A 20,682-nucleotide genomic window follows, 5' to 3' on the forward strand; every position below is an offset into this window, starting at 1 on the left:
TATGACCTCCAGCGGTAAATTGCCCGCAAATTTATCCAGCACAATCATTCATTGTTTTCTTAAATATACTGGATCTTCTGTTCTGGACAACTTGTGTCCGTGTATGATTTGAGGCTCTCACAGTTCTTCTGGAATATGCAGTTTAGTTTCTGAATGTCATCCGATGTTTCGAGGGAACGTGTTGTCTCCATCTTCATGGTCGAAGAGTTGCATTTTGCTTGGCTTATTCAGCGACGCTGTAGATGGAGGCGTATTCCTTCTAAACGCTGGTTGACTTTCATGAACTACACGACATTATATCCCAGAAGATAAGAACTCTTAAATTTTTATCCACTCTTTCATCAGTTCATTTTGTCATCCTACTGTAACACAAGAGCATTAGCCCCATAAAGCGCCTGCACCTGAGGCATAGTTTTTCAGTTCAGTGACATACATAGTTTTTTTTTGTTCTGTCTGCCATTTCCGTCAAAATTACGAATACTTTCTTATTTTCTTCATCCAGTGTTTTAACTTGCAAGAAGGGCGATAACACCGAATGTAGTAATTATCATAGGATATCACTGCTATCATCTTTATACAAAAACTTTCCAATATCCTTCTCTCAAAGTTGTTATTGTTTTTATTGCTAGTGGGATGGGACTAAGTGCCTTGTACTGCGGCCATTTCTGGTCTATTGTACCATCTCTCAAGGTTAAGTCAATAAACAGAGAAAATTATTGGGGATCATCAGTGTGGGTTTCGACGTAACAGATCAATTACTAACTAATCAGATCTTTTGCATTCGTGAGATACTGGAGAAACAATCGGGGTACAATGAGACATTACATCAACTATTCGTAGACTTCAGAGATCCCATAAATCGGTTAGGAAGGAAGAATTGTACAGTATTCTGATAGAGTTTGGGTTGGCGATGAAAAAAAATTAGGCTGATTAAAATGTATTCCATATAGGTAAACATCTGTCTGATAATTTTCCTATCCAGAATGGCTTAAATCAATGAGATGCTTTATCGCCACTGCTTTTCAACTTTGCTTTAGAATTTGTTGTTATGAAGGTTTTCAGGAAATTCTTGATATTAAAAAAAATAACTTTCGAATCGAGTTGATTTTTTTATGATTCTATCTCGAAAATTCTCCACTCGCTTCTTCATAGTAAAAATAGGAGCCTACAAGTCGGAAGGTCGCGGGTTCACGTCTCGATGGGGTCATTGGATTTTTTCAATTGACCTAATCCTTCCAGCCGCACTATGGCCCTGGGGTTCACTGAGCCTCTAACAGAAATGAGTACCAGGAATTAACTAAATAATTTTCCTGCGGAGTAAAGCGCGGCCGGCGCGTAAGGCTGACAACCTTACCGCCATCTTTGAGCCGATTGTCTAGATAATGTGGGACCCTCAACGTCTCACAACTCTATGAGCCTTCACAGCCTGTTACAGGGATAGCTTTACTTTTTTTTTTACCGTTTCTTGAGGCATTAAAATGCATAGATTGAACATCCCTGTCGCGTGTGTCCCCCGCTTCTAATCTTGAATGTCCAGTATTCAAGTCTCGGCTCAGAAGTAAGATATTGTGACGCGTTACCTTACCTCCATCACCCCTACAACCGGAACGGACACTTCCACGACAAAGAATACGTGGAAATTGGGAAGTTCCCGCAGTGACAAATCGTAGCAACGAATTGTCGTTGGGTAACAACGGATGAGACGAGACACGTTACCCGTGTAACCTATAAGGAACGTTCCCGTAACAACGGACTGCCTGAACAGCGGAAACGGAAGCCTGAGGAATGGTGTCCGGTATCCGGTCCGCATAGCCCCTATATAAGCAGAGCCAGAGACTTCGTACAGAGCATTGAGTACTGAGAACGAGACGGTCGTGGGACAGCCGCCGCCAGAGACAGTTGAGATCCAGCCACGGCCAAGGATAGTTGAGACGTCGCATTGGAGTACTGGGCCAGAAGTCAAGTGATACTGCAAGTGGTGATAATTGTACGGTGTGTGAGTGTCCAATAAAGGTTCGCTAAATCCGAGACCCACGTGAAGTTATTTGTCGCGTGACATACCCAACACGTGACAATATTCTGTCTTAAGGTTTTCCAGTTTTCCTCAGTCTCAAGCAAATGCCGGGATAATGCTTCCAGTTAGGTCATAACCATGTTCTTCCATATCCTTTCCAGCTCACTGGATTACCCTAATTTCCGAAGTTGTATACTAAGAACTACGAACAGAATCGCAAAACAATTCAGAAATAATTAGCTCAATGTGATCCATAGATTATGTTCTCAATAGATGTGTGTGACTGATTTTAATTAATTTTTTAAATTGCACGTTATATAGAATATAATGCGGAATGAGAGAATGCCGCTACGTACAAGTACAGAATTATTATCAATTGATCATACTCGTATAACCTGACCACAACATAACAACTTGATTTCTACTCACGTCCCTGCTGCAGGAGTGAGTATGATACCTGTGTGCTTGTTGGCACTGTCGTCTTTATTGCTATCGTGTCACCGTTATTGCCTTCATTCACTTGTTTAGAAATTGGCATGTGTATAATTTTCAACTCGTTTTATATCAGCGTAGGTCAAACGTTTTCCTTCAACGCGTCGTCAGTTTCTTCCTTAATTTTGTATTTATTTATTCATGTATCTATTAGATGTACTTGACCGCCTCTGTGGTCTGGTGGTCAGAGTTCCTGGCTACAAATCCAGAGGTTCCGGGTCTCGATTCCCGGCGCTACCAGATTTTCTGAGAAGTAGTGAGTCTGTTTCGGGGTCCACTCAGCCTCGTGAGGATAATTGAGGAGCTGTTTCAAGGAAGTAGCATCTCCGGTCTAGAAACCCGAGATTAACGACCTGGGGATCCGTTGCGCTGACCACGTGACATCCTCTATCCGCAAAAGTTGGCACTAAGCTTTCCCTAAGGCGCGGTCGCTCGGTCGGTATAGTTCGTTTGTGGACTACAGGCCACGTAGTTTGTTGTTTTATTAGATGTACTTCCGTCTGCTCAGCACTACAAGGTGAAGTCAAAATCAGTGTATGAAATAATCCAAATCCTCGGATAACAATAATTCTAGAGAAGTTATTTCATCAACTTTTGCACGTCTTATAGCGACGACATGTTGTTCCAGATATAGTAAGTCAGGCACGGAATACTTGAAAGTGGGCTGTGTGCGATACAATTTTACATTCTAAACGTCGATTAGAATAAAAATTGCGGATAATAATTTATTTTCTTTTCATGGAGGAAAACAAAAAGAAAACCAAATTTGTAACATAAGTCACAGGATACTTAATGTATGTGCTCATATTTTTTTCTTCTGAGCCGTAACTGGAGAAAAACGAAATAAAGGAAAACCAAAAATTCTAGGAAGCATTCGAAGATTTGAAAATAGGACACACGGTGGTTACGACATCCTGTATGATTAGTGTTTTTTTTATTCACCCTCTGTAATAAGGAAACAAAAATGTAAACACTGAAAGTTTGATTATTTTCATCAGTCGACCCACAGGAAGCCTGACGACGTGTATCCGACAGTGTTTAAATCTGGAATCGTTAGGAAAGTAATATCTGATCATTCGTCTGGAGAAACTGAGAGAAACCACGAAAGGCTCTAGCCGTTCATATGCACAAAAGACTTTATCCGCCGGACTTCGTGTCAGAAAAACGAAAGATGCAGGCTATTCCGTATTTAATTAATTAATTAGGATCGAATTCGTGTGGGATTTATGTAGGAAATAATGTTGGGATTGAGCGCCACAGGTTGGGTGACTTCGTGAAGTAGGCAATTTCAGGTGATCTCTTCCTGAAAGATAAAATGCAGGGTGACTGGGTAATTAGATGAGTTACATGCTTCAGCTCCCATAGAACGACGGTAGTTCCGTCCAGGGACGCAGCCTGGTGTTGCTGTGAATGTTGAATAAGCAATACTGTTTCAAGGAAGGTGCGCTTCGTTGGTTTTCCAGCTTTAATAGTCGCACTTTATGATCTGATGCACTGTAATGAGCTACCTCACTAGTTTTAAAGTGAGACGTGCACGTAAATAACACCAAATATAACTAATTCAAGGTCGTTCGTTACTAATAATATCACTTAATTCGGTTCTATACGAGTTTCAATTGAATGTAGGTATACTGCGAATGATCTTTGCCCAAGGCGTGTAGTTCTGGAGTCTCTAAAGCATATGGTAGGTTATATTTAAAATTTTAAGAAGCACGTTACAAGCACGTCTGAACCCAGTAAGTTAAAAACGCTGGTTTCCAGAAGTTGCCGAATTCCGCGTGGGACCAAAAGAAGTGATTTGAGTCTCAGTGCTTTGTACATTCTTGTGTCTATTTTTTATGCCTTGCTTGTCTCGGAGTCAGAATAGCTCAGTCGGTATAGCGATGGGGTACGGGTTCGATTCCTAGCAGGGTTAGACGTTTTTCTCTTCTCCACAGCCTCCAAACCGTCTTTGGGATCCACCCAACCTCCTATCCAATGGCTACTAGGGGAGCTTTCCCTAAGGGTAAAGCGGCCAGGTCTTGAAGCTGAACATTTAACTCCATCCGATTTCAAGGTCAAGAGTGTTGGATCTTAATTAATTAACCACAGCGACAAATTACCCCACGTTGCCCTACCTTAGAGCGTCTGCAAACATGACACAATTACACTAAACCGCTGATGTTTTATGATTAATTTTATCTGGGTTATATAATACAGGAATGTTTTCAGTCACCACCAGACGATAAGGAACCTTCATAAGAAGCAACCTTGACCATTTCCCGGTTGTGATGTCACGGGCCAGAATCTCACAGAGGTCAGTCGCCATCTCTGGAGCGTGGCAGGCCGGCCAGTACTGGTCAGCACAAAGCAGGTTCTTCATGCTGAGGTGACCATCTCTACTCATACTGTACTAACGAAATTACAGTAATTTGCGTTACTAGTCCAGGATCTGATTACATGTCCAGCCTGTCGTAACATCCTACATTCAATCTAACAATGCTATAAGCGAGCTACTTAACAATCACTGTGTTTTTCAACGCTTGCTTATTTTAGGTCTAACACCCATAGGTTAAAATATTTTTCTGAACTCTCAAACATTTGTAATTATGTTCTTCCTTCAAAGTAAGAGACGATGTCACAAACATACCAGCAAACATCGAGTGAAAGTACATTTATGCTTCATTGTTATATCTGAAATAAATTGATATCAGGGCGAATTGTAGGACTAAAAGTAGGAAAGAACACATTTGGAAATTCGGAACATACCTGCCCAGTTGCATGTTAATTTAAAACAACACATTGTGTTCATTGCTCTTTAGCGTGACGTGTCGGTTTTTACTTCGCTGAGCCATCAAGTTTTAACGGGTCGTTTCTTTTCCGGAACAGTGCAATATCCGGAACTCGTCAGTAGTCCACAGGTAGGGCAGATTAAAATGACCAGAAGGAAGACAGGGTTGAGTATTTTACGGCTGTGTTCTGCACTTAGCAATATCAGCTACTGATTCTTGAGAGGCTCGTTCAGGCCAGACATACGGAACTCGTATTCATGGGTTTCTCCTAATTATTATGGCTGATGGTGTCGAACGCTTTCGTTCGTCCGCTCTTTGTAGAATTCCATACCCTCATCGAAATTTGGGGGCATTATGATGCTCTGATCATCCAGCCAAGGAGTCTGTTTGAAAAGGATGTTCTTTAATTACCTACAAACACGCAGATGCGTAGAGCCGAATTATATTTGAAGGTTGTTAATGAATTGTCGGTAGATAATCGTTTAGAAAAGATGGCGCTGGAATATTTGAGGTTTCTGTCCAGGCATTTCCCTGAAAATCCTTGAAACCAACAAGAATAGACCCAAACTTTAATTTCAATGTAAAATAAGGAACTTTATAACCAATAGGAAGGGTCTTAGAAGCTAGGCTTGAATTACAAATACGAATTTCATCCCTAGACAATATATTCTTTTGATGGAGGAGAGACAGTAAGAGATCACATTTAAGGACTCGTAATGCAGTTAGTGTAAAATATGTGAATCACAAAAGATGGCAGCAGCACATGACGAAACGCGAAACATAGTCGAGTTATTGTAGGCGACTAGAACACAGTAAATGTGTTAAATCGAGACTCCACGGAAATGAAGAGACTTGAGCGTGATCTTATGTAGGACTTCCTTATGAAACTATATAAAATGTTAATTTTGACTCACCATTTTACGGGTTATGAACTGCTAATTATTCCAGTCTCCTCCCAGAAACCATTTCCGCCAGTCACTTGTGTAAATTTCTTTTTACGGTTTGTTTATGATCACTGTCTTTCACTTCTTCCATTCAAGTGTTTAGTGACGGCCATCGCATTGTCGAAACATGCCTTTATCCCTCCAACACTGTTCTGTACCTTCAGATCACACCTCTCAAAATCGTGCATGATTTTCGGCCAAGGCTGCCTCGTCATAGGAAGGAAAGAATAATTGTATGAGATACAGTATCGAATTTGTTTTCATTAGGCCTTTGTAATTGAATTTAGCTGTTTCAGTTGTTTACATATTTTCAAATTTAGAACGAACCATTTAACCTCGCAAAGTGGCTAAGAGACCAAACAATAATGTTGTGATCCGTATCACGTATATGATGTTCAAGCGATAACTCTTACAAATCATGAAATTATTCTGAAATTTTCCGAGAGTCTCTCAAAAATAGCCTACTGTTCTATAACTGCCGACTTTTCCATTTTTGTTTCCCTTTAGCGACCAGAGTGATGTTTTGATATTTGATATTCAAATGATAATTCTTAGACAGTATGAAATGATCGTGACATTTTCCGAGGATCTGTTAGAACTAGCCTGCTGTTTTACAACTGCCAGCTTTTCCATTTTTTGTTTTTCTTTTTCCTTAGCGATCAAAACAGTTTGCGTTAAGTGTTACAGTTTTTTTGGCTCACTATATGAATCAGTTACAAGGACTGGACTATCGGAATTCTATTCCTTGCAGTGAGTGTCTCATCGAGATTGGCTCTCGGGTCGACTCTGCCGTCTGTCCCATTGATACCGGCTTCATTTTCCTCGGAAGTAAATTTGTTGGAATGTGAAGTTGACCGCTACGCTTTCATCTGCAGCAGTTCTAAATAATCGGTTCGGGCAGCGGGAGCTGTAGTATGCACTCAGAATGTAAGCAGTTGACCTACGTTCCGTGGGTCACCGCTTGGTCCAGCGAGGAAGCGTAGAGAACGTCATAACCTCAATTCAGAAAACATCATGCAGATTCATGAATATGTGCAGTGTATGTAATCACACAGTTTTACAGCTCTTTGTTACATAATTAATTATGCATACACTTACATCAATACGCATATCACCATTACAAAATGAATATAATGTGACGAATACGACCATTGCTAGGCAACGACTCAGTAAACACATTCCCCCAACACACGAGCACGCAACAGTAGGACGTCTAATGCTAGGCAGCAGCGCGGTAAACAGTATTGTTAACAATAAAGGCTGTGTTTTCCGTTGGGTCCTTGCAAAGTGGTTATAAGAGAGGTGAATTCCGAAACTGGCAGTTGTTGTAGGAGTACAGAGCAGTAGTCGGAAGAGAATTGAATCGAGTCTTCGGAATTGGCAGCTGCAGGAAATGGCAAGAAGGCTCATAGTTATATGAAGTGACAGTTCTTCTGATATAGCCGTTGCTAGGAAACGTATAGCGTGTCCTAGTCATTTGTGACGTGGGTAGATTAGCGATGGCGCTATAACTGATTGTGATTAAGAGAAATTGTGAACGAAAGTGTTAATGAATCCGGTCATGCAATTCAGAGCCCGTTACTATTCGTCACGGAACCCAGACACATAACAGTAATTACATATTTAATGATTATCCGCAATGCTGTCTCCTTTGCGGTCTACTTCATCTTCTCGCACAACTGAAGCCAATCTTGTATCATCTGCTGAAACCTTTTCCAAACAAAGATTCATTCGCTCTAGACTTGCTTTTATTCTTATATTGGATTCAGATCTGAATAATAAGGTAACACGAAGAACACCATAGCCACGACAGTACAGTACTCTTCTAATCTTTTGGCATGTGCAATTTTATGAGGACTTCAGGCTTTGGTTTGAGAATTTCGTATTGACAAAGAATTCTTCTTTCTGCCACCCATTTTGTCATTTGCATTTCTCGTGCTAGAAGACGGACTTCTCAAGAAGAACATTGTGGTAACAGCCATTGTTAGATGACAGAATTCGAAAGTAAATTTGAAATTCGCCTCCCTTTCTTCAGTTTCTCATAAAGTATTACTTTTATTCATCTGATGATAATAGTCTCTTGCTTGTGTTCATTTCAGCATATTCGGAGCGTTTGGCACAATACCGTTTTCCTGGCCAGCATTATTAAATAATCAATGGCCTTTACACAATGAGCCCTCATATCTGTCATTGCTCTAGAACTTGTTCGTAGCGTGTGAAAACAACAGGAATGAGTCATCAGCATAAACAGAATTTTTGCGGCCCTACCCAAACTGTTCGTGTATCTCAAGTAAGACATCCCTATCTCTCACATATCCTGGGTTTATATTAGAACAGCCCCATTTCCCCCTCCCCGTCCCACTTAAAATCCAATCGCGTGATACACCTAAAAATGATCGACTTTGCATGTTTCACTTATCGACCCGACACAGTTTGTACTTCCGTTTCCTCTATATAAAGGTCATGTATTATTTCGCTAACTACTGTTTCACTCACTCATGGAGCTGAGCCCTTCTTGGGAAGCCGCCAATTGTGCAGCTACTCAAGAATTGCCCAGTATTTTATGGAACCCGAAGGTACATTATCGTGTTCACAAGAACCCTCCACTGGTCCCCATCCTGAGGAAGCTCAAACCATGTTTCACTAAAATCATTAATGTTGCGAGCCGTCTGCACGCGGTATTGACGTTCCTTATCTGGAGTAGGAAATGAGGAGAATCAACATTTCTTCTCTGTTGTTTAGTTCTTTGTTAAAAGAAACCCCTGTTGCTTCTTGTGCTGTTCTATACTCCTGTTGAATAGACATTGGAAGATTTTGTTTGTTGTTGGAGGATTAAAATTTCTGTATCCTCCTAATAGGGTATATTCCAATCTAAAACTAAAAAAAAACTGAACTCTGTGACTTGAGTCCGCAAGCGAACTATACCGACCGAGCGACCGCCGCTTGTCGGCGAAGTTAGTGCCAACTTTAGCGGATAGCGGGTGTCACGTGGTCAGCACAACGAATCCCTACGGCCGTTAATTTCGGTTTTCTAGACCGGAGCCGCTATTTCCTTGAAATAGCTTCACAATTATCCTCACGAGGCTGAGCGGACTCCGTTCCAGACCCACAACTTCTCAGAAAATCTGGTAGCTCCGGGAATCGAACCCGGACCTCTGGATCTGTAGCCAGGAACTCTGACCACTAGACCACAGAGGCGGTCATGTATATTCAAATCAGCCGGTTAAAATCTGGAAGAAGGCGTCTTGCGTTCAGCATTTTGGAATCGAGAGGAGACGCTTTGTACAGAGGAAACTAGCAGAAGATACGGTAACATTCATTAATCGAAGGCGGACATTCCGGGTGACGCTCGGGCTCTGTTATACGTAAATTCGTTACACCTGTAAACGTTTATATCGTCAGACACTGTTTCTTCACAGCAGTCAGTTAAAATAACACAGGAAGTGTGAAACCGAGGTCTTGCCAGCGCCGCAGTGCCCACAGTGAGCCTGTGTGTTTGCAAATACAGGCATGTAAAGAAATTCGCGAAAAGTGATACTTATATGATAATTATGCTGATGGATCGGCGTGGTTTTGCAATTTCTTGTCACCTTAACACGTCCCAATAATAATCAAGTGCCTGCCCTGGCCTAAGCCTTACTTACCCCAACTGTTACGGAGGACCGATCCCACATCTTTCTACGTTAAGGTCTTTGAGAACAGGGTGCCGAGGAGACTATATGGACCAAAGAGAGATGAAGTGACAGTAGGTTGGAGAAAACTGCATAATGAGGAGCTTCATGACTTGTACTCTTCGCCAAGTAAAATTAGAATGATGATGTCACGGAGGATGAGGTGGGCAGTGCAAGTTGCACGAAAGGGGGCAAAATGGAATGCATATAGGATATTTGTGGGAAATCCAGAAGGAAGGAGACCACTAGGAAGATCAAGACGTAGGTGGGTGGACAATATTAAAATGGATCTTAGAGAGATATGATTATGTGGTATGGACTAGACTGATCTGGCTCAGGATAGAGACCAGTGGAGGGCTCCTGTGAACACGGCAATAAACCTTTGTGTTCCATAAAATATCAAGTTCTTGAGTAGCTGCACAATTAGCGGCTTCTCACGAAGGGCTCAGCACCACGGAGTTCGTATTAGTTAGCAAGACTGCTCTTGTCCGTCATCTGTCTCTTTCACACGCCACTTGCCGAGTCTCATCTTCAGAATTTCGACTCTGCTTAACGAAGGCCAGGGCCCTTCCTAACTGAAAATGTATTCTAGTAACAAAGAGAAGCCTAGCAACGACGTGGGCTTACATATACAGACACAGAGACTGGTGGGAGGGATTTATGAAGTACTCTGTTGAGATGGGCTCAGGTGCTAGTTTCAAGAAGACTGATTTAGACATTCAGAAGTTGAAAGGGTGGGATAAACAATGGCACAGACAGCATGGTTATCCCATAATCATGTTTTTATTTTATTTTTTCAAGAGAAAGAACGTAAGCTAAAAATGAATGTGTATAGACTAGGGATCTTGAAATTCTAGGGCACAGAAAAGGCGCTGTAAAGGTGATGCAGAGCATGTTACAGAATTTTGCGTTGTAGTGAAACTGTGACCTAGGAGGCTAATTTAAAACGCAATAAATTACTGAATTATAAAGAAGAAATTAAATTTATGAATTGGCATTGGAGTCTATATGTACTCGTACTAGGGAGCACTGCGGGATGCTGACCACTCACTTCCATATACTCTCAGGACAGAAGTCGAGAAAACATGGAGTTTCTTCTCCAGTGAAGTACACATAAGGATACTGTATTTTCTCTAAAGAAAATCCCGGTATGCTTTGAGGAGATGGAAGGGTAACCTGTGTTAACATTAAGAACGAAAAACGCACTGGCTGTTGTATCGGTAACGCTCTAGTTCTGTCTTCGGGAGGAGAGGCGGGTCTCTGCCAGGAAACCGGTCATCATGACAGGTTCCTCGTGGCTTTCCTAAATCCCATTCGGGAAAAATGAATCGGATAATGCTTCGGTTAGGCCAAAACCGCCGCTTCCCATCAAATTCATCAGTCATTCAACCATTTGGTATTTTATTGCGTCGCCTAAGCAACTAACAACACTTGTTGCATTTTCTTTTGTTTTCCCCAAGTACATTATACCAGCAACAAGCTGCTTCGGACAGATGCCTCCGTCGGGGTCCAGCTTTGTACAAGGAAGATTTAAATTTGAAATGTGGGACAATTAATTTCTTAAACAATCCGCCGGAACCCCGGGGCAAGGCATAGAAAGAGGACTGCCCTGGGCTAACCTGGACGCACGGTCAGCCTACTTATACAACTTCACAACTTAGGCTGGGGCCACACGAGCGCACAAAATGCGTTTTTTTGTAACTAACGTCGTGACGTCAGTTGTAGAAATGAACAAGAGAGGCGAATGCTACGCTTTCTTCTGGCTCCATTGCAGACAAAAAACAACGCACCGCATTCTGCAACTGTGTGGTGTCTTCAGCAACGTCCGTTCGTTGCAACGGACGCATTTTGTGGGCTCGTGTGGCCCCAGCCTTAGTGTTTCAGCTGAAGAAAGAGAGAGAGAGAGACTTCCTTCTTTGTTAATTGCAGCGGAAAAATTCTCATCAGATACGCAAATAACTTCCGTTGCAAGGCAAGAGAAAAATGAGGGAGGAATTGCACAAAATGAATTATACTCTAATCATACCAAACACAGAAGGGGGGATACAGAGAAGGACAGTGTACCAAATCTGTTCCATAGAAATGTATGTACCGTTACTGTTCTAATAGATGATTTTAAAGGCTCTGGCTGTTAGTAGCCAGCTGTCTCCGTCGGAGGCCGGAGTTCAGTTCCACAGTGTCCATGTGATATTCGCGGTGGGCAAAGTGGGTTTGGGGCAGGCTTTCGCCGAGTACGTAGTTTTTTCCCTTGACAGTTTTCATTCCAGTGCTCCATACTCTTCAATCGTCTGAGGCTGATAGGTACAGTAGGCCGATTTTAGGTCGCAGTAGGCCTACCAAGTTCCTCTCTTCGCAGTGCGAAAAGAAAGACAAATTTGGAGTTACCACCAGTGATGTGGGACACAGGACCGTGTCTGTGGCCGGTATAGTACGTTTGCGGACTAAAACCACGGAGTATTTTTTTATGGGACACAGTTCAGTAAACTACGGTAAGCGATTGTGCAAGACAGGGCTTTACCGCCATTTCATATGGACTTTGCATAAATTTATCTTCTTTAAAACAGAATAAGACGGAAGGTTGTACGCACAGCACCATGATGCTAGATACCTCTAACCGGAATTTATTCATGCTGTGGAAAAGAATGCTTTTTTCTTCCTCTTCCGTTTCCACCCCCTCCCGTACTGAGTTCAGCTTATTGTCAGGAACGTAGACAAACTGCCCTCCCCCCCCGCGCCAGTGCATAGGATGGGAATTAGCCTGCTCTTCTACAGGCTCCTTGCCATACATCGACACATTTCAGTTCGGTTAAGTTCATATGGGATAGATCAGTCAATGTGATTGGCTACTGTGGGAACAAGAGCGCTTCAATGGACTCTGCTGCGTTCAGCATACTCGCCGGCATTTGTACGCCAGCGGGAAATTCGAATATACTGACACAGGCCTTTCCCTCCCTAAGTTTGCCAGTACAACGTATAGTGCACCCTGGTTCCCGTAGCAGACGGATTTCGTGCGCTGGGCGATCGGCTTAGATTGCCAGCCGGCACTTCCAGACCGGATGTGGAACGCAGTTTCCCACCCGATGAGTACAGATGGCATTCTTCTTCGAAGGCAAAACGGCCCAAGAGTCAAGATGACCTTTTATAGCCAAGGTTAAAAATTGCACCTATTACGTGTTTTTAACGGATCCCAGCGTTCGTGGGAATGAATTACGGCTGTATTGTTATGGATGGAGGAAGAAATGTGGAGAATGAAGAAAGTCGGTTACTGACTCATGTAGACCATAAAATTCCCAGGGTTTATTATGGGATATACATACTGTGCTGGGATGGCCAACTGTGATTCGTTATATGCATATTTACATTGATGGCTCTTTATGTGTTTTCAGAGTAGCATTCAACATAGAAGCGGATTGAACACTCACACAGCTGAACAGAATGTACAGATTTCAGTCCGAAAATTCAAGTTCTGCTTGTTTAATAAACCACGAATTTAGCAGATATTTTCACCGATGAAAATTCGCTCTAGATCAACTATAAACAAGCTTTTCTTTGCTGAAAATTCTGCACAGTACTTTTCGAAATTATTCTTGTTCGTGATGATTACTTGTTAAACCGTCAAATTTGGTGGGCGAATTGGAATGTATATAGGCTATCTGTGAGAAGGCCATAGAGAAAGAGACCACTGGAAAGACCAAGACGTAGGTGGGTCGAAAATATTAAGATGGATCTTAGAGATATGGGATTAGATGGTATGGATTGGATTGAACTGGCTGAGGATAGGGATCTTGTGAACACAGTAATGAACCTCCGGGTTCCATAACATGTTGGGAATTTCTTAAGCAGTTGCGTGACTGGCGACTTCTCAAGAAGGGCTCAGCTCCATGAAGTTGGTTTAGTTTAGTTAATGTCTACATGATTACAGAGTATGCGTCTGCATCGTCAGTAATGAAGGTAGTTTGACTGCATATCGAAATACGCTGGCGTTTTTTCGGCATTGCCTCGAAGCATGCTAGTTAGTTGTTGCAAAGTGGAGTCCTTCGCTATGAGAAAAATCTTGTTCCTCCACGTAATTCGTAAACTCCGCCTCGCGCTGGACTTCATCTTCACCAGTTTTTTCTTCGGCGAGCTGTTCGTGAGAAACAGGGTGAGACAGGCGGATTTTGGCGCCTATGTGTGTATGTATAAGCAGCGATGATCAGCAGTGTGTGTGTCCGTCCGTCACAAACCATCCTTGGGGACCGTTTGGAAATGACGCTTTCCAAAGTAATTTTTTTTTTTGAAATTTGAAAGTTGAAAGCTTTCATCATATTTCTCATTTGTTTATGAAATCCAGCAAACGAGGGAAGATGTTCAGAAATCCCAATTTAAATATGATATAGGTCGTCATTTAATACGCGTTTTGGTCCAGATTTACATAAAGACAGTCAATTAGACGGAGAGCAGCGGTTGGATAGAAGTGGGTTGAGAATAATGTCCCAAGCTGAGAGGTTCTCTCATATTTTCGCATTTGTTCGCCCTTTCATCGCATAAGGAAAGGTACCATACACTTTGCTAAGAAATTCCAGCCTGATATCAAAGCTGAGCAGTTTAGTGTCCGACATCTGCTTTGAGTAATATTTATGCCGCCGTGTCCCTTCATTTCAGGAAACTGTGAAAAAAAAAAAGTAAAGATATTCCTGTAACAGGCCGTGGAGGTCCATAGGGTTGTGAGACGTTGAGGCTCCCACATTTTCTAGACAATCGGCTCATAGATGACGGTAAGGTTATCAGCCTTACGCGCCGTCCGACCTTTACTCCCAATAATATTCCTGGTACTCATTTATATTAGAGGTTGAATCGACCCCTCGGGCCAAATTGTGCGGCTGGAACGAGTAAGTAACTTGAAAAAAATCAACTTCATCATGTACCTTTTTCAAAATGTCTAACCAAACAAGTACTGAACGTCCAATCTGAAAAAGTTTGGCTTAGTTTGGATTCGAATAAAGGTAAAATACCCCTCCCCCGACTCCTGTACCATCCGTCTTCAGGCTTGGTGTGTGGGCATGTGGACAGCTGTACCATACTGTAACAGTATTTTCAGCTGCTCATTTCGGCCATAAATTGAATCTCTCTTTCCTTCAGTCTAGTTTCAAAGATAAGCCGTAAATAGGTAATGCTGAATCGTAGGTTATTGTATGACACCGTCTCAGTCACCGAGATTATATGGCGTCGGATGAGATCGAAGGGCAACAACGAGCAGTGAGAAAGATATTGCTTTTGAAAGCATTGTTCCCATTTTGGCCTGTTGTGACCGATAATTACTTATGAGGGAAATGACCTTACATATACGAGCTACAAGATAAGAACTGTAGAATACGGCAAAGAACAATACAGAAAATCACATGGCCCTACCTGAGCACAAACCAAGTTGAATGCGGTATCTTGTGCAATACCAGGAAGGAGTTTAAGCGAGCAAGCGGGGCACTTTGCAGGCTAAAGTCAGACAATGTCACCATTGGTCATCATGGTTGATGATGAAGCACAAATCCAACACTGCAGTGTCAAGTCTTGAAGCCAGTGCCTGGCATCAGCAACAAACCGACGTCGAATCAGCAAAAATAGGGGGCAACAACAAAAAGGATACCTACGAAAGGAGGATTCTACGTCTCACAGGAAGAATGGACTCTTCGTAGTGTGCAGGGCGCTGAAAGAAACCAGTATTATTGTTATTTCTGCACCAAATTTAATTTCAGAAAATCAGCCTGTCATATCGAAATTTACCGCAGGCGGCATTGAAAGACAGACGTGCTCACTGATGTGTATTATTAATACATCACTGTAATCAGGATGGCAGGCATGGTGCATACCGTTATCATGTTCAAAGGCCTCCAGTCGGACACACGCATGCGACAAACACTGCAAAGCACGTGAAATGCTGCTGAATTTGCTAACATATACCTAATGGCAGTTTCCTAGGATCATGAACCATTTCGGTAAGGAATAAGTCTCCATCGCCAAGGATCTTTTTTTTTTCTTCTTGCCCCAAATAATATCAACGTAGATAATTGTCCCAGAAGACTTCGGAATTTAATCACCATTTTATATGATTTTGCTTCATTTGGTACTACGATCACGGGCAAGGCTGAAGGTCATTCTCTTCCGGATCCATTTAGTTAGGCATCTATTCAGTGGCCTACCAATTTTTTTTATTGCTGGTGGGTTGGGACTAAGTCCCTTGTACTGCGGTCACTTCTGGTCTATTGTACCAGCCCCAGATGATAGGTGAGGGTGATTGTGGAGCAATTGGCGGAATGAAGATTGGCAGGGAAAACCGAAGTGTGCCCCAGCGCCATTTTGTCCACCACAAATCCCGCTTGACCAGACCCAGGATCGAACCCGGGCCGCCGCGGTGGGAAGCCAGCGGCTAACTGCTTGAGCTATGACGCGGCCGACCTATCAACTTACTTTTTCCTAGTGTTTTACATTTACAAAGATCTTAGAGATTGTACCGCGGCCACCCTTTCCATCAATTTAATCATTCGTCTTTTTTAATTTTAGTGCGTTATATTACAATTTAAATGAATTTTATATAATTCTTGCCGAATATCTTAGTTTTCCTTCGTATCCTGGAGAGAACAGCCTACTACTGAAAACAGGAACCGTATAACTCACGTTGTTATTATATTGAGTTTCATTAACGTCCATGTATCACTTCCATAAAGACTCGCTGTAACTTCCAACGCCTTCCATAGTCTTGGCAGAGAGTCCTGCTTAGGAAGGAGACAATTTTGGAGCCCTGGGTGCAAATGGGGGAATAGCGTTAAAATGGATCATCGAAAAAACTGCGTGACTCGGTGGACTTGATTCAGTCTGGTTCAGTGTAGAATACTGGTGCAGTTGTGGTCTTTTCTGAGTCTGAGTGTGAGTCTGAGTCTTATATTACGGCCGACGGTTAGTAGGCCAGTCTGTCTTGGAATAAAACACCCATCTGGGGCATACGACCACATTTTTGTTACTGTCAGGCAGTTGTGGGTTTGTTGATGTGGAGGGCTCTCTCTGATGAGAAGACTTGTCTGTGGTTTACAATTGCTGCTGGTCCTCGCCAGCACAGTCATTCTCGGGTCCGAGTCCCGTGGGACTCGTGACCATATTTTACTCTCTCAGATTCAATACTTCCCTTTTCGTCACCTTCTACGACTCGCAGGGCTACGGTGGAGGTATTCGACCCCGCCTCCACACGGGATTATCTTCTCTAAATGCTGAAATGAACCTTCGGGTTCCATATAATCAAAGATTTTCGTAAAGAGTGCTCTCTTCTGAGACGTGATGCCGTGTATTTTGGTAGAATTGTGCTGATGTTTCAGAGTAGCGCATTGAGAATCGTAAATCGGGGGGGGGGGGGGNGGGGGAATAGTTCATAATCAGGCTTTGTAACTAATAAGTTTCCAAGGAAAATCCTACAATGTGGAGTTTACTTCTTACCTTCATGGCAATAGTTCTAATTTAACCCGTTGTGGCTCCATTTGTACGGTTGCAGGATCTCCTGTTCGGCATGTCAACATTCTGCAAGTAGTTTTCCACTTCCACAAGATATAAGAAATTGTGTTATATCTTATAATTTTCAGATATTAATCAATAGCTTTTGGTATTGATGATACCTAATAGCCAACTGTAAGTTAATTACATTAAAACGTTCACGAGCTTCTACGAAGGCGGAAGAGTTGGAAACTCATGTGTTAAGTTGGGCACAAGTTCGCTTCAGTAGCGAGAAGTTTACAGCTCGCTGCTGACCTCGCATGTAAGATACCCTAAAACGTCAAATATCGACTGCAGAATTCAGGCACGCTACTCCGGAAATATTTGGCATCTTATAAGTTATATATATAGCCTTCAAAGATACAATTTTCAGTTTACCAGGCTGGACATAAGGACAACAAATTTCTGGCCTCTTTGTCCCCCTGGTCTGAAGTTCCAACCAAATGATGTTAGGTTTGTGGTTCATGTTGAATGTTGATGACGTCAAGTTGTTCCGGTGCTTAACTAATTAAATAGTAAGCTATGGAGATGTACGGGGGAGTGGATGTATGGATTAACGTATTCTTGACCTCGGCACTAGTTGGAGGGTAGTGGTGAGCTTCACGCCCCAGCCGCTTTACCCGCCGGAGAAAGAGCCCCCAGTTCCCATTGGATAGAAAACTGGGTGTGCGCTAGAACCGGTCTGGACGACTTGACAAAGAGAAAAATCTCGCCTCTACCGGGACTCGAACTCTGACCCATCGTCCGTCCAGCCAGTAGCTAGTCGCTATACCGACCGCGCTGTCCTGGCTCCAGTTGGGTGTTGATGTAGACACTAATGGTTCCGTTGTAGAGCCCGCACTGCAGACCACAAAGCACGTGGTCAGCATGTCGGGTTCCGGACATTGTAACTGACAGCTACTGAATACAAAGCACAAGCAGCAACCTCAGCATTACAGCGTTCGACAATATGATTAATGTCTATTTCTTAGCTCTTATTAACTGCGGAAGTTGAAATGATTGTTTTCAACGAATTTGAGAGGACTGGTGAGGCGCTGAACATACACGGTGTTTGCAGGATCCGTTTGGACTCTTTTTTTTTTTGTTTATTTTGCCCTGCAGTACCATCTGTTGGCGAGTTGTGGCGTTAAGATTCTTGAAGTTTCAGCTGTGGCTGTCTATAATTTCAAAGCGCAAGCATCGCTGCATCATGTGTTTTGACCTTGAATGTAACAGTACTGTTCTGACGCTCGTCGGAAAATGGCGGGTGAACAGAGAGCGAACATCAAATTTTGTTTGAAGTTAGGCAGAACAGCCGGAGAAGCGTACGAAATGATGAAAACTGTGTACGGTAGTGATTGTTTGAGTCGCTCGAACATTTTTCGATGGTATGCTATATTTCGTGACTGTGTATTAAAAGCCTGCTCTTTCTTAGAAAATCGTGGATGTAGACGAAACCGTCTCATGAGGACTCTGAATAGTGTCTGTTAAGTATCCCGTTCCCAACTCACAGTAACAAAACATAAAGTACAATTACAGCAAGTTCTACTTTTCATTTTATGGTTTGGAAGATAGCACACGGCTACGTGGCACGGAACCGATTTAGATTTCGTGTTTTGCACGGTCTGTGAGACTTGTTTCGTTTCAGTTATTTTAGTCGTTCAGGAGCCAGTCATAAGTTCTCTTCCTGTCTGTAAGATCCTGATGGAAAGGCCGCAAGAGATTTGAGAGTTTGTGCTGTTGTCTCAAAAATTCTCCCTACCAAAGAGAGATGAAGTGACAGGATGTTGGAGAAAACTGCATAATGAGGAGCTTCATAACTTGTCCTCTTCTCCAAGTATAATTAGAATGATCAAGTCAAGGAGGATGAGGTGGGCAGGTCATGTAGCACGAATGGGGGAGACGAGGAATGCGTATAGGATATTGGTGGGAAAGCCAGAAGGAAAGAGACCACAGGGAAGATAGAGAGATAGGATGGGATGGTATTGATTGGATTGATCTTGCTCAGGATAGGGACCAGTAGAGGCCTCTTGTGAACACGGTAATGAACCTTCGGATTCCATAAAATGCTGGGAAATTCTTGAGTAGCTGCAGAATTGGCGGCTCCTCAAGAAGGGCTCAGCTCCATGAGTAAGTAAGTAAGTACTCTGCAGTTCGTCTCAGTTATGACATCTCTCGCGACGAGTGCGTTCTAGTCCTTTGACATATTACTTTTGCCGATCCGAAAAAAAAAGCACAAATTCCATCACGAAACTTCTGTTAATTTAACTACATCTGATGTTTGGCTTAAAATACATAATGTCATCGTGTGACGTAGTACAGCGCGTACCATCCCACTTCTGACACCGAAATCTCACGTGTAGGATGATACACGCGCGACAAAAGTGACGGCTTCTAGTTCAGATGACTGGATTTATTAGCACTTCAGTTACACTCTCTCTTAATTACACTTAAATACAGCGCTATCGCTGATTTGCGCACATACTTCATAATTCACTGTTAGATATTCCCAATATTACACATAAATAAAGTCTTCTAATCACACGACGAACTATCTTCCACCGAGAACTCTCTCACTCTCACTTAAGCACTTAAACACACATAACACTGCCTTGGTTAAGTCAAAGTCAAAGTCACATTGCGACTGACGGTCCGTCAATCAGTAAGTCTTGGTGTCGAGCCCCATGTGGGGCTCATGACCAGATATTTATTACTGTTTGACAGTTACGGTCTTGTTTTTGTGGGGTTCCCTCTCTGACGAGAGTACGGGTCTGTCTTTTGTATATGCTGCTGGCCCTCGCCAGCGTAGTCTTCCTCGGTTCCGAGTCCCTTGGGACTCGTGACCGCATTTTACTGTCTCAGATTTGAGACTTCCCTTTTCGCCGCCTCCTACGATTCTCAGGGTCACGGTGGAGTTATTCGACCCCGCCTCCACACAGGTTTTGACTTGGTTATTCCTAGAATCTCGTTATATAGCTTTCGCACCGACTACGCAGAGAAAACACCCTCTATTGTTGTAAAGAAATGTTTACCGCGCCGTTGCATAGCAGCGGTCTCGTCGCCGATTACATAGAAAACGCCGTACTTTTATTGTTGACTTGCTTGTATTCGGTTGCGAGGTGTTGAATGGTAAGTTACCTAGCAACGCTTTTCCCATCCATGTTACAATAGCTTACTTACTTACTTACTTACTTACTTACTTACTCACTCACTCATGGAGCTGAGCCCTTCTGGGAGCCCTTCTGGAGGAGCCGCCAATTCTGAATTTCCCAGCATTTTATGGAATCCGAAGGTTC

At 42.7% G+C, this 20,682-nt stretch overlaps 1 protein-coding gene across 3 annotated transcripts in view; it reads left to right on the forward strand.

Moving 5' to 3' along the window:
• The window catches only part of LOC111866981 (cadherin-23), a 146,657-nt gene that overhangs the window by 43,483 nt on the left and 82,492 nt on the right, over positions 1 to 20,682 (forward strand). Inside the window, exon 2 of one of the 3 annotated variants that reach the window (XM_033752494.1) lies at positions 4,718 to 4,874. The exons of the other annotated variants lie outside the window; for them this stretch is intronic. The gene's annotated coding sequence lies outside the window, so the exon portion shown is untranslated. The remainder of the gene's footprint in view (positions 1 to 4,717; positions 4,875 to 20,682) is intronic. 3 annotated transcript variants of the gene reach the window in all.

This window comes from Cryptotermes secundus, unplaced genomic scaffold (assembly GCF_002891405.2).
Source record: "Cryptotermes secundus unplaced genomic scaffold, Csec_1.0 scaffold1339, whole genome shotgun sequence".
NCBI classification, from domain to species: domain Eukaryota; kingdom Metazoa; phylum Arthropoda; class Insecta; order Blattodea; family Kalotermitidae; genus Cryptotermes; species Cryptotermes secundus.